Below are 15,145 nucleotides of genomic sequence, written 5' to 3' on the forward strand. Positions count from 1 at the left end.
GCCAGTCACTGAACCCTGTTCTGAGGATCATCATAGTCCCAGGCAAGATCAGCCACCACCCCAAAGCTATCTGGGTGTTTGTGTGCTGGGCCTTCAAAAAAGTCCTGTCCAGAGTGAATAAAGTTATCAAAAACTGACAGAGGCCACTATGGGGAGGTGACCAGGAAGTAGTGAAGAGGTCTGGTAGAGATGAACCAATTTGTATTGTAATACACATGCACATGGAAGCTAGTCTAGGAATCTCTCTGTATACCTATCCTTATCTCAAATAGCAAAAACGCTATGTCTTCCTTATTATCTCTTATGTCATCTCTTCAACAAAATTGGAGAAGAGGGCAGAATAGGTTCTGCCTAGTAGCAAGGGGGATGGGGGGAAAGAGAGGGGACGAGGGGCAGGGGAGAGAGATGACCCAAACAACGTGTGCACATATGAAAAAAATGAATAAACAATTTTAAAAACTTCTAAGTAATTCCAAATAAGAAAAAAAAGCCCTGTTCAGCATCTTCTGCACAATTGTTTCTCTGCTTTTGCATCTGTAAACATTTTTGTTGTTGTTGATACTGAGGTTTTAAACTCAAGGCCTCGGTCTTGAGTGGCAATTCCTCTACAACTTTACAGGAATTTAAACTTTTGCTTTAGTTATTTTTCAGATTAGGTCTCAAATTTTCCCCAGGTAGGTGTGGGACCATGATCCACATACCTATTCTTCCCACACTGCTAGGTGATAGAGGGTCACACCATGCCTGGCTTGTTCTTTGAAGTAGGGTCTTGATTTTTTCCCCCAGGTTGGTCTTGATCCACCATCCTCCTATCCCTGCCTCTCATGTAGGTGGTATTTGAGGCACAAGCCACCACACCCAGCCAACACATAGGTGCTTTCAATCCCAAATGAGGATATTTGAGAACCACAGCCCACATTTTCCAGTGCAGGTTCTACAAGACAGCTGGCTGGGGTCCTTCTGCTCTACCTCTATAGAAATTCTGGGTAGGCAAAGAGAAGTTCCTCAGTTATCCCAGGCCCTTGGCTGCTTTGTGCAATCCCATAGAGGACACAAAAGGTAGGAGCAGGTGACAAGAACTCTTGGCAGAGTCAACAATGGGATCAGGATCTGGATTTCCTGTCAGCAGCTGCCTCTGAGCCTGATCACCTAGTGTCAGTTCTGCTCTCACTGCCCTGCTGTGGTCTCTACCACTGCACATTCTCTTCTTTCTTCCTGTTACTAGTTCAGATGCTCTATTAATGATGAAATCAGAAGTAGGAAAGGAAGTCACTTGTGAGAAGTCTTCATTGGACCTGCTATTGCCACACCTGGACCTGTTGTCCTCTGGCTACTCACAATGTGAGCCAAAGTCTGCTGATGTATACAGAATGGGTTTCTGACAGGTATTTGCATACAGCCATGTAAATGTAGGATTATATTTGCACCAATCCTGGCACAGACCTGTCACCAATTATGGCAGTCTCTTATGGAAGAGAAGGAAAATGTTTACGCAAGTCACAGGTCTTCTCCCAGACACCCAAGAAAAAGAAGTGGTCCCCCTGTGGCCTGAGTAGAAGTGACTGGCCTCAATAATTCAGCCAGGATTGTAGTAGCAAAACATGTGGTGCTAGCTACTTACACAGGCATTGCCTTCCAGTGCTGAGCTGTGCTTCAACAGCCAGCGCTGGTTGTCGTTTCAATTCCTCAAGGTGGACCTGGAATGAGGGCAGTCTGCATCTGCTTGGCTGGCATTTCTTCTGTCAAGGCAGCCAGGGACCCAGGGAAGGGGATAAGAGCTTTCAATTAGAACATTAAATGACCTCAACCCACTTCATGCCAGCACACTTATAGGAAAAATAAACATAAAATAGATGTGTACAACAAAGGCTCATTATTAACATCAACAGTATTTGGACAGTGTTTAACAATGATCTACTATTACTTAAATTCCTACCCTGGTGCCCAAGAGAGAGGTACTTTTTGCCATCTGTTTCACAGTGGAGGAAAGCAAGTTCTGGAGGGTGATAGCCAAAGGGACCTGACACTCTCCTTATGATTCTTAGCAGTGAAACACACTGTGGAAAGGAGGAGGCTGTGGAAACCAAGTGATCCCTGGAACCTGGGTTCAAAGCTCTCAATCTACCCAATAGCAAACCACACGTGTTGGGGAGGTGATCCAGTAAGTGAAGTAATTCACTGGACCAAAGTTCAGAGCTCTCTGCCCCACTTACCAGCAAACCATAAGTGGCAGGGATGCATCTCCAGAGGACATGCAATCACTGGCCACAGCTTGGGGCTTGTAGTCTCTGAGGAAATTCACAGTAAGAGAGTTGCTCCTGGTCACAGTGGGCAGCACCACCAACCACTGTACTCTCTATAACCAAAGGTCTCTGCTTCCTAAAATTTTCAGTGGGTCCATGACCAATTATCCCCAACTCCACAAGCCTCTCTCTTGGAAATCTGAAGATGGTGCCTGGCTATGGCATCTGAGATATGGGCTGTGATTACTACCAAAATGGACTCCTTCTCCAATGCTGGTCTGCCATGAAGGAGGACTCCCTGTCACAACAAGTCCCCCTCTGGATATGAGACCTGAGAGAATTGTGGGTTCCTCCTACATCTAGGAATCCCAGTGTATTGTCACCATGGCTTCCTGGCTGACCTTGTCTGTGATGTCTCATCTTTCCCTCCCACACTCTGGGAGCCAGGGTTTGAGTTGTAGACTTTTTCTTTCTATTATCTGAGCTGCCTTTCTGACTCTCCATGCTTTTTTGGGGTCCTCTCACCTCTTTCTTGATTCCTGATCTTTTATCTCTCAACTCTCTTTGGAATGTAATCTTTCCAGTGCTTCTCATTCAATGATTCACATGGAGGAAAATTGTAACCCACCATTTTACTGAATTTGTGTATCCATATGAATCTTAGGATTGCTTTTTAACTTGCCTAGAACATGTCACTGGGATTTTGAAGGGATTGCATTGAATCTGTAGGTCATTTAGGGTCTTATGAGAATTTTAGCAATACAATGTTTCTGATCCATAAATGCAGGATGGCATCCCCAAGAAGAGACACAAATGACCCATATATATGAAAAGTGTCTCCACATCACTAATCCCCAAAAAAGTACAAAACAGAATCACATTAACATGTTGTCAGTTTTCCATTGCTGTGACAAAACTCCTGAGGAAATCAATTTAAAAGGGAAAGGAATTATTTTGCTTCATGGTGTATAGGCTTCAATCCATGGTCATTTGTTTCTGTTGGTTGTGGGCCAGTGACCAGGCCCACGTCATGGCAGGGAGCACATCGTGGAGTAAAGCTGCTCACCTCATGGCAGCTGGAAGCACAGATTGGATAGGCTGGTGACCTAATATACCCTTTGAAGGCGTGACCCCATGACCTAACTCCCGTCCCCTAAGCCCACTTCCTAACAACCCCAAAGTGTTAGGAACTCCAATAGCACCACATGCTGTGACCACACCTTCAACACAGGAGCCTCTGGGGACATTCAAGTTCCAAACTGTGACATTCTTGCACTAAATTCTTATTCTGTCTTCATTTCTATAAAAATAGCCACTTCTTCTGCAAATATTGCCTAATGCTTCCATTTGTTTCCACCTGGAATGTGACAGGCGTCTATTTCCTTCTTTCATTCCCTTTCTGGTGCATTTTATTCATCTGTTCTATTTTTAAATTTATGTTCTCAGTGTGGTGAATTCCATAAACTTTAATCAATATTTTATTCCAATTTAATGTTCACTATTTCAGCTATGAATTGATCATAAATGAATTTCTAGGCAGCATCATGCTACATTCCCAGTCTTCAAGCTCATGATCCTCTTGCCTCAGACCCCTGAGTGCCAAGATTGTAGAAATGGAACACAATGCCCAGCCTCAGGTCAATATTTTTGTGGTACTTAGGCTTGAATTCAGGGCCTACACCTTGAGCGACTCAGTCCTTGTTTTATGAAAGTTTTTTTTCAAGAAAGTGTCTCACTATTTGCCCAAGCTGACTTCGAACCTTGATCCTCCTGATAACTGCTTCTTAAGTAGCTAGGATTCTTTATGGGCATGAGCCACAACACCTGGCTTCAGGTGAATTTTTACCCAATTTTTATTGTGTTATGTAAGCTTAACAAGAAAGCTTCCATCTAGAAAACTTAAATTCTCAATACATTATTGTGAATTACAGGAATCCTGTTGTGCAGCAGATCTCTAGAACTTATTCACAGTATCTAATGGTGACTTTATCCATATTGAACATAAACTCCTAACCCCACCACCCAAAGACCCCAAAACCACCATGTGTGATCTGTTTTTATGAATTTGACTACTTCAGATCCCTTACTTAAGTGACATCATGCAATTTTTGTCCTTATGTGACTGGGCTATTCCACTGTGTCATCCTTATTGTCAAATATGGCAGGATCTCTTTCTTTCTGGAAGTGTAATCACATTCTGTTGTGAGTATAAACCACATTATGTTCACTCACTGGTCCACCAATGGGATTTTAGTTTGCTTTCACACTCTGGCTACTGTGAGTAATGCTTCTGTATCACAGGAGTCAGACATCTTGTAAGCACCTGATTTTATTTCTTTCTATGCATAGCAAAAATTAGGAGGGTTGAAATATGGAAATGTCTTCCTTCAAAAATGGAAGACAAACATATTCTGAGGGAGTTCATTACTACTAGACTTGCATTAAAACAAACAATGAATGGAAATCTTCATCTTTAAACCCAAGGAAGCTACCCAGAACCACGAGAGCTGTGTTCAGGCTCAGTTGAGTCTTGTCTTGCATGGTGAGACCCTCAGTCAATACCAGGCCCTGCAACAACCACAAAACACCTGGACAACAAAAAAAACAAGTGAAAGTATAAAGCTCTCTAATAATGGTCATAGGTAGGTAGGCAAATGCAGAATATCGTAGGGTGTAATGGGATATGTAAATCACTTTAATGCTAATATATAACAAACACATTAATATTCCTAACTACAAACATGTACTAATGAAAGAACGATATAAAAAGATGTGAATTATGGCACCAGTGATGTGAGAATGTGAAGGAGAAGTGACATATAGTTTTTATATGCCTTGAAGTCAAGCTGTCATCAGCATAGGAAAGACTGATGTGTAATGTAAACCTTTAGTTACACAGAGAAAATATCTACAGAAGATGCACAAGAGAAAAAAAAAGAAAAGAATCACACCATGTCACTACAAAATATAGCAAAGGAAGATAGCAAGAAAGAAAAGACAGACAAAATGCTATGAGACAGAAAATAACTTTAAAATGGCAACAGGAACTCCTCACCTACCAGTAGTTGTTCTAGACATAGACAGATCCAACTCTCCAATCAAAGATACAAGGAGTTGAACACATCCAAACACAAGTTGCAGCTATGTACTGTCCACAATAGACTCCCTTTAAATTGGAGGACATTGTTTCCTGGTTTTACTTTATATCAGTTTTTGAGATGAGGACTCATTATGCTGCCCAAGCTGGTGTTGAACTCCTGGATTCCAGTAATGCTCCTAATTCAGTCTTCTGAATATCATGGACTGCAGGTGCCACCACACCTAGCTCCTAAGACTCCTTGTAGAAGTGAGGACATACATAGGCTGAAGGAGAAGAGTAGAAAAGAATATTCTACACAAATGATAACAAAAGAGCAGGAGTTGGTATATTTATGACAGACAAAATAGACTTTAAGTCAACATTTGTCACCAGAGAAAAAGTCACTAAATAATGACAAAAGGATCAATCTATCAGAAAATATAACAATTATCTATCTATCTATCTATATATATATATATATATATATATATATATATATATCCATCCAAAATCAAAGCACACAAGTATAAAAGGCAAACACTGATGATGTGAAGGGAGAAACAGGAAGAAAGAAGATAATAAGAGAAGTCGACATTCCACTTCAATGTCAGCCACACAGAGAGAAAATCAATAAGAAAGCAGGGCACATGAACAGGACTGCAGACCTGATGGACCTGACAGACGGTAAGAACACCCAGCCCACACAGGCAGAGAACATGTCCCCTCACAGACACCAGACCACTCTCCAGGACAGAGCACAGGGGTCACAAAACCTTCTGAGGGAATAGAAGATTCAAATCACATCACGTATCTTTGCAGATGACAATGGTATGAAGCCAGAAATCAATAACAAAAGAGAAGCAGGAAAGATCACAAACACATGGAAATTAAACAACATGTATCTTAAGAAGGTAATCCAGTATTGTTCTAATAAAATCCAATGTCAACTTACAAAAGAATATAAGGAAAATAATTCCCCAGCACAAAAATAAAATATAATATAATAAAAAGCAAAAAGTAGTGCCACACTGATCAGAATTGTTTTTACTACATCACTTCGACTCACTCCTTTCCTCCACTATCACACCTCCCTAATCACTTCTGATGCCTGTTTCACCTGTAGCCTGCTGTGTGCTCTCCATTCCTGTTGGGTGTCTTTTCTGCCCTGCACCTCATCTTCCAACCTGATGGGGGATGGTTCACCTGCCCTGTGACATCCCCTCTTCCCAACTTAGCACCTTCTCATGGTTGTGCCTGGCAGGGATGGGTCCAACGTGACCCTCACACTCACACGTGAGACAGACACCATGGGTAACAGCACCTGAGTTAATCTGATTTACACACATAGGGAGGAGGCTCATTGCTGACCATGGGCCATGGACAGTGAGCTGAGAAAGCCCAGTGCCATCTGCAAACACAGGGGAGGAGACACTCAGCTATAAACCCTCACCTGGAACCCTGTCTTCAATTCCATCCCACACAATGGAGGAAACCTGCTCTTACTGAGGTTTCTCACTAAGATCTTCAGGATGATCCTAGAATCCTGTGGCACCACCTCTGCCCCCTGTCTTTGGTGTGGATTCTTCTCCATTTGGGGAAGTTTTGTTTCTCCTTTTGTTCATGACTGTGATGATTTACAGGTTTCACACATACTACATGGACCATTTCTAGAGCTCAGAGCAGATAAGGACCATTCTAGGGGACCTACATTGTACAACACCATGAACCTCTCATGTCCCAAACCCATATTCCATCCTGCCCTGGAAATTAATGATGGCTGAGCCTCTCCATGTCCCAGACACCACTGAGTGATGACCACTCTGAGGAATGAAGTGCAGGATGAAAAGGAGGAAACTGAGGCTCAGAGACAGGTGTCCATCCTCAAGATGGCCCAGGCAGTGAGTGGTGAGCAGGTAGAAAATACAAATTAGCCCCCACCCAACCAGAAGAATTCTGCCCTGGGAGACAGGATCACAGAGGACTTGAGAATGCCTCAGAATCTATTTTAGTGAGATGGAGTTGGGGATGCTGTTGCTAGGAAAAAGAAAGTCCATGGAGGGGACAGTTTAGCAAAGGAAACCCACAACCAGAGCACAGAGAAGAGCCGTGTTTCCTTCCACATGTCCCTGCTTCTCCTCTGTGCTTATCCCCATGATGAAGCTCCACATGAACTGCATGGTCAGGTGCTCTCTGTGTCTCTTCTGCTCTGCTTCTTCTCTGCAGCAGAGACCTGCAAATGCCCAACAGCATCCGCAGGGCTGGGGAGTTGACTGGCCATGGTAAGGACCCCACAACACAATGCAGTGGATAAGCTGAAGGAGTAAATGTGACTACATCAGGGCTTGAGAGGGAATGACCAGACTTCAGTCACCCTGAAGGCACCAGGTTTATTTGCTCCTGTATCCTAGCTCTCTGCGTGTGAGATGAGAACAAATCAATGAATATGGATGGAGATGGGGAGACCCCATTTCTGTTGAAAGTGTCTGCATAGAGTCTAGTGCCAGCCCTGGTGCCACCCATAGGGCCGTAAAAACTAGTCTTCTGAAAAGGGGAGTTACTCTTCCTGTAGGGATGCTGATGTAACAGTCCTCTAACAGGCAAAACCCAGATTTCAATGCCACATCCTCTATGTCTATGTGGCCTCATCCATCTGCACAGCTAGAGTCATGGGTGGAGATGGCATGACCCTCACCCTCACAGTCTTGTTCTGCCTCAGTGAGACCTTAGGGACAAGGGTATCTTGTCCCTAAGATACCCTTGTCTTAGGGACATCTTGTCAAGGGTATCTTGTACCCTAAGATACCCTTGTCTGGGAGAAGTCTCAAACCACTGCCATCTGTGAGGCCCATCAGGAGACCCCATGGCCTGAGAATGCTCCAGGGAGCAGAGAATCTGCTCAGGCTTCAGGGGCAAACCACTCACAAGGAACTCTCTTCCAGGGCTTAGCATGAAACCAAAGACCCAAGTGCAGGCGGGAGAGTGTGTTCCCAGGCTGTCCTTCCTCATCACTGGGGACAAGGGTAGTGGGAGTGGAGAATGGCAAGTGTGACTGATGCTGGAGGTGTCTGGAGGGTACTGGACTGAGAGCTGGAATAAGAAGGGGGAGTCTGTGGCCTATCCCTTAATTTCCTTGCAGGAATCCTCCTCAAACCAGTCCTTGGGTCTGAGCCAGGGTCTGTGATCACCAGAGGGAGTGCTGTGATCATTTGGTGTGAGGGGACCCTGGGGGCTCAGGAGTACCATCTGCATGAAGAGGGAAGCTCAGCATCCTGGGACAGAGAGAAGCCACTGCATCCCAGAAACAATGCTAAGTTCTCCATCCCATCCATGTCAGAGAACTATGCAGGGTGATATTACTGTAGCTATCACAGCGAGCTGGTTGGTAAGAACACAGTGACCCCCCACTGGAGCTGGTTGTGACAGGTGAGAGGACACTCAGGTTTCCAGCCCCAGGCTCTGCCCCCAAGAAGGGGGTCTGCTCTTAGGGGTCTCCCTCCCTTCCACAGTCCATCCCTGGGGATAATGTGGGAAGTGTGAACCCATTTAACACACTGCTTCCTTTGGTCCTAGTAGTCTACAGCAAACCCAGCCTCTTGGCTCTGCAGGCCCTGTGGTGACCTCAGGAAGAATGGTGACCCTCCAGTGTACTTCCTGGCAGGGATTTGGTAGGTTCATTCTGACTCATGAAGGAGAACACAAGCTCTCCTGGACCCTGGACTCACAGTGACACTCCAGTGCACAGTTCCAGGCCTTATTTCCTGTGATCCCTTTGTCCCCCAGCCACAGATAGATGTTCAGATGCTACAGTTATTACAAGAACAAATCCCAGGTGTGGTCGGGACCCAGTGACCTCCTGGAGCTCCTGGTCTCAGGTGAAGTAGCTTAATTTTTGACAGAATTATTTTTTGAATCCCTAATACTTTGCCACTAGCTGATGTTGAGGTAGATCAGGGATACTGAGTCAGAGACTCTGAATAAAGAAGAACTGAGACAGGAAATGGTCCCTCATCACTCAGCTCATCACCCTCCAGGAAGCCATCCTTCCTGACCCAGAAGGATCCTGAATTTACTCATGGAGAGAATTTGATCCTCCAGTGTCACTCTGTCACCAGCTGTGACAGATTCTGTCTGTCCGAGGAAGGGGAACTTGACCTCACCAAGCATGCTGGCTGGTAGCCCTAGGCTGGGCTCTCTGAGGCCAACTTCCCTCTGAGACCTGTGAGAGGATCCTATGGGGACAAATACAGATGCTCTGGTGCACACTGCCTCTGCTCCATGTGTTGACCCCCAATGAGCTCCTGGACATTCTGATCACAGGTGCAGAGTCCAACAGTGTCAGTGAGAGACCAGATTCTAACCAGGGCCTCAAAGGTGATGTGGCCCTCAGGAGGGGGACATGGAGACTGGGTAGGAATGGGGAGGGGAAGAGTCAGAGAAAAGAAAGACAGAGAGAGGTAGATCCTCAGAGACATGCCATGTGAGGTCTCAGCTGAGGAGAAGGTGGTGATGCACATCACCCTCCTTGTATCTAGGACAGCTCTCTGTTAGAACCTCCCTCTCAGGGCATCTTGGCCCCACAGTGTCCTCAGGAGAAAATGTGACCATGTCATGTCGGTCACAGAGCTGATGGACACTTTCCTTCTCTACAAGGAGGGGGCAGCCAAAATTCCCCCCTCATATCATGTCAAAGTCCTGAACTCAGCAGCACTAAGCAGAATTCTCCATGGCTGCTGTGACCTTATCCCTCAGGGGCACTTACAGAGTTCTCATAGCTCATTCCCCCAGTGACCCTCTGATGCACCTTCTCTCATGTGAGACCCCAGAGCCTGTCCACTCTGAGCTCAGAGGTTCACTCAGGGGCCTGCTCCAAGAACAGCTCTGAACATGGTTGGGAGTGAGACAGATAGAGGGGGAGAACTCAGAGAGGAGTAGGATGGCAGGATCTACCCAGGCATGTGTACTCCCTCCCCTTTATTGTGACCTACACTGCTCTATGGGCAGTGAGTGTTCCTTGAGGAAGCCACAGGACAGATATAGGGGAGTGAGCAGAGCTGGGGTCTTTAGGGGCAGCCCCAACCCCTTCACTCTGCTCTAATTCTTTATTTGCAGGACCCTCTGGGGTACCAATACGCCCATTCTCAGGGCCCATCTCAACAGCTGGTGAGTATTGGAGGCCTCTGTTCAGGAGTTTTCTGGGTCCCCACCCAACCTGGAGACATCTCAGACCACCTATGCATATGTGCATATATATATATATATATATATATGCACATATGTATGTGTATACATACATATGTATACACATCTATAATTATATACATTGTATATCTAGTTTACATTTGATTCATATTTTCAAATATTTATCCATATCAATACTGCTCAAATGGTATGTTTTTACATGTTTGTTATTGGTAACAATGTAGATATACACCTCTAAAATTAGCAATATGTTTTTTTCTTTTTATAACAATTTTATAAGCATATAATAGTAGTACGGGGAATATATTGTTATATTTACGTATGTGTTTTCAGTGGATCTTAGTTAGATTCACCTCCTCCATCATTCCCAGAACATTTTCAACAGGGTTTATTCTTCTATTTTCATGTATGAATATGAAAACATGCACCTACTCACCCTCATCCACCCTTTCCTTATACCCACCCTCCCTCTTAAACCCACCCCTGCAAAAGACCTATGTTACCCTCCTGCCCTTCATTTATTTTTTAAGTGTATATTCATAGTCTAAGAAGGTTTCACCTTGGCACTTCAGGTCTGATTACATCATGCTTTAATCAAATTAACTTCCCCCATTTCTTACTTTTTCTATCACCATGAACACCTAATATCAACAGCTTACAGTGAGTGTAATATATTCACATGTAGACTGGTTGTTTCAATGTTTTTCATTCTCTAACATTTTCATTTCCTTTCCACCTCACAAAGTCCCCTCAGACAGACTCACTGATACAATTTTGTTCTCTCTCACTATATTTATGAATATATACATACATGATCATACATATCTACATATGCATTTAACTTACAGTTCTAGCTTTCACATGTGTGGGAAAATATGTGACCTTTAACATTTTGAGGCAGGCTTACCTCACTTAACATGAAGTTCTCCAGTTCCATCCATTTACCTGCAAACAGCATAATTTCAACCTTCTTTATGACTGAATAAAACTCCCTTGTGCACATATACCATGTTTACTTTTTTGAAGGTTTCCAGTTAATTTCTTTTTTAATTTTTATAAATTTTTTATTAGGATACATTTGTTATACAGTGGGTGATTCATAGTGACAATTCCAATTAGGCTTATATTGTACATTAGTGATATCGCCCCCATCGCCACTCCCCATCAACCCCCTCGCCACCCCACTTAAGGCAATTGCAAGAGTTACATTTGTTATATTTCATGTACGTATATGAAGTCCATCCACCATACACCCTCACCACATTTTCTTAATCCATTCATCAGTCATGGGACATCTGAACTGTTTCCAAAGCTTGGCTGTGGTGAATAGTGCTACAATAAACATGGGTGCACAAGTGGCTCTATCAAGTCCTGGAACAACTTCCTTTAGATATACACTCAGGAGTGATATCACTAGTTCAGTTTATACTTTTGTGAGGTACCTCCATAAGCAATATGGTTTTTAGGAACCACTGACATCACCAGTTTTTAGAATATGTGTGCATACACTTTTGTGGGAGGAGGTGTGCATGTGACATTTCAGGTGTTTCTCGTTAATCATGGTTAGTTAAGAAGAGGCTAAGTGCATGATGAGGTTAAGAGGAACTGGAAGGGGTGGGGTACAGGGAAGGTAGCCCCAGACTGTCACTCCTTTGTGCTTGTGATGTTCAGGATCCTTAAGCCCCAACCACTCACCCAGACCCTGGATTTTCAGTGGCGAGTCAGTGGAAACTCATCTCCAGGGGAATTAACTTACATTGTCCTGTGTTCTAATATGAAGAGAGAGAAAACAAGGGGTCCATTATTTCTGAACTGGGAGACCATTTCTCCCCTCATTCTAAACTCTTGGGAATCAGATAAAATCTGTCTATCCAAGGACTGAGAACACAATTTCTGAATTCACACAGCACAGTGAGGCTGAAGAATGCAATGAGGTGGCCAGAGGGAAACTTGATGTGGTAGAGTGAGGGTGTGTTCAGGATCTACGTGACATTGTGTCATGAGAATAAGACACTGGAATGGAATGTGGAGCCCAGGGCAAAGACTCAGGTCTCTTTAACACTTCCCACGTTCTACTGCTCTTCTTTGTTCTCAGAAGCAGCAGAGATCTTCATCCCATCCCAGAACATGTCAGACCCCAAGATGGTTGAGTAACGAGAATTCTCAGATACAGGGCTGGGCACAAAGGGACAGTGCTGTCCAAGGGATCAGGAGCGCTGGGTGGACATGTGGTGATCCTCGGTAATTTTGTCCTGCTCTGACCTCTATGTCCTCATTGTCCACAATCCCAAGCCTCACAGTCCCATGATTAACAGTGGACAATCTCACCCGCCTGGGCATGGCTGGCCTGGTCATCACTGTCCTCAGGATTCTGTTATTTGAGGCTCAACACAGCAGAGAAGGACGTGAGATGCACTCTGAAGATGAATAAGTAACAGGACACCATGCAGAGCAGTGGAGTCTCAGAACTGAATATGACAATCCCAGGAGAATCTCAAAGAAAATCTGGGGCATGAGTTGGGGGACTGTGTTCTGAGAATGTCCAGGGAGCAAATGTGGTTTGGGAACATGGAATGTCTGGGGTTGGTTGGCTCTTTCTCTACTAAACTGTGATTTCCTCCACGTGGACTTTTGTTGGTTGCCTCTCCTCTCCTCTCACCTCTGTGACGTGAGGGTGAATCCCACCCTCACGTCAGGTGTGGGCCAGGTGTGGGTCCTCATCTTTGTACACTTACTGCTTCACTTCACTTTCATGTAACATTTTCCTCCATATTTAATTACCCTTTCCTCCATTGTATTTTAATTAGACTCCATCTTTTCATCTGATAACACAAACTTGGCTCAATTAACAGAACAAATGAAAAATCTCAGATTCTGGCGTGAAAAAAACTTGAATGCACAATGATATTCTAACAGTCTCTCTGGAGCCTCAAGCCCTCAGTCCTCGTCAGATTCTGGTTTTGTCCCAAAACATAACAATTTGGAACAACACACTGGTGTTTGAAGAGTCTGGTGGGCACTGTTGACATGGCTCTCAAAAAAGTCACTTTATAAAACAAAGTCTTGATTAGTGGCGTTGACTAAAAACTGTATACACTCCCTTCATGGCCAACTTCAAAATGCAGATGTCATGTCAGTCATGAGGGATGAGGAGCAGTGAACTCAAGTGGTGTTGTGTGTTTCATTTCAAATTCCTGTTCATTGCTAGTCTAGCCAACGTAAATTCACTTGTATACTAACCATGAAACAACCTTCCTGCAAGCATTCATTATCTTTTATTCATTTTGTCAAATCATTAAGACTTTCTTTAAAAAAGATTTTCTATACAACAATCAATGCCTCTTAAAATAAAGTTCTAGTTGTCCTTTCTGATCTGTACACCTTGTGCTTCCTTCATTTCTCTTCCTGCCTTAGCCAGGGCTTCCAGTGCAATGCTGAAAGGGAGTGGACAGGGGAATGCCCTTATCATCTTCCTTATTTAGTGGGAAGTTTCTCAAAATTAAATACCATCTAAGTGTCAGGCTTCTTTGCATCTGATTTTAAACAGATTTTAAAATTTCTCAACTACTAATTTGCTAATACTTTTTATGAGGAAGGTATTTGAGATCATTACAAATGCTTTTCTACATCTACAGATATGTCATTGTCATGTATTTTTTCTTTCTAACTCTGTTGCTATGACTGATTACATTATTAGGTTTTTTAATATTAAAATAGCTTTATATACTTAGGGTAAATTCCACTTAATCATGAAATGAAATTCTTTTTACACATCATTGGATTTAATTTACAATTTACTTTCATGACTTTTTGACATAATATGTTTTGAGGAATGCATCCATGGACAATTTTGTCATTGTGTGATCATAGTGTGTACATACATGGTGTCACATGGATCTGATATCACAAAGTTCTCTAATCTTGTGGGACAACCATACCATATGAGATCTGTCATTGACTCAAAAGTCATTTTGTGGAGTGTGAATGTATTTTTGAGAGATTTTCAACTGCATTCCCGACAAATGTATGTCTATACTTAGTTTTCTCCAATATTCTGTCCAGTTTCTGTATTAGGATAATGCTGCCTAGCATAAGTTAATGTCATTGGCCCAGTGCCTAGGCCTGTGTGCAGCTCTCTGAGTGGTTGAAATCTCACCTTCTCCCTCTGGAACTTAAAGAGAACCTTCTGGGAGAGGAGAGTCCTAGCTGACCCTCCCTGTCCTTCCCCTTCCTGATCCCATTCACATGGACACCCTATTCCTGCCACAGGTCATCAGTGTCTGTGAGGCTCATGATCTGACCCCGTGGAAGAAGGGAACAACACATGGTCCTCTTTCTTCCCTGAGGTATCAGCATATTCCACAGATCCTGGAGCTCTGACAGTCATCACCATGGGATGTCAGCACCCAGGGATATACGGGGGCCTGGAATCTCACATGGGACCCACCCAGCTTTTAGGTTCCCAAGTTCTTCTAATTATAAGCTCAGCACATAGCCCCAGGAGAACTACAGACACTGGGGTGCAGGACAGTTGACAAAGGAGGGAGTGAGCTGAAATCCTTCCTGTCCTAATGACAGAAACACATGGGTCATACTACTTTCATCCATCACTGGCACCTTTTAC

General features: G+C 43.8%; 1 pseudogene; it reads left to right on the forward strand.

Annotated features, from left to right (window-relative positions):
- The first annotated feature begins 7,133 nt into the window (after positions 1-7,133).
- Positions 7,134-12,675, forward strand: LOC109674491 (leukocyte immunoglobulin-like receptor subfamily A member 5; annotated as a pseudogene).
- The last annotated feature ends 2,470 nt before the right edge of the window (positions 12,676-15,145 follow it).

This window comes from Castor canadensis, chromosome 16 (assembly GCF_047511655.1).
Source record: "Castor canadensis chromosome 16, mCasCan1.hap1v2, whole genome shotgun sequence".
In the NCBI taxonomy this organism is placed as follows: Eukaryota; Metazoa; Chordata; class Mammalia; order Rodentia; family Castoridae; genus Castor; species Castor canadensis.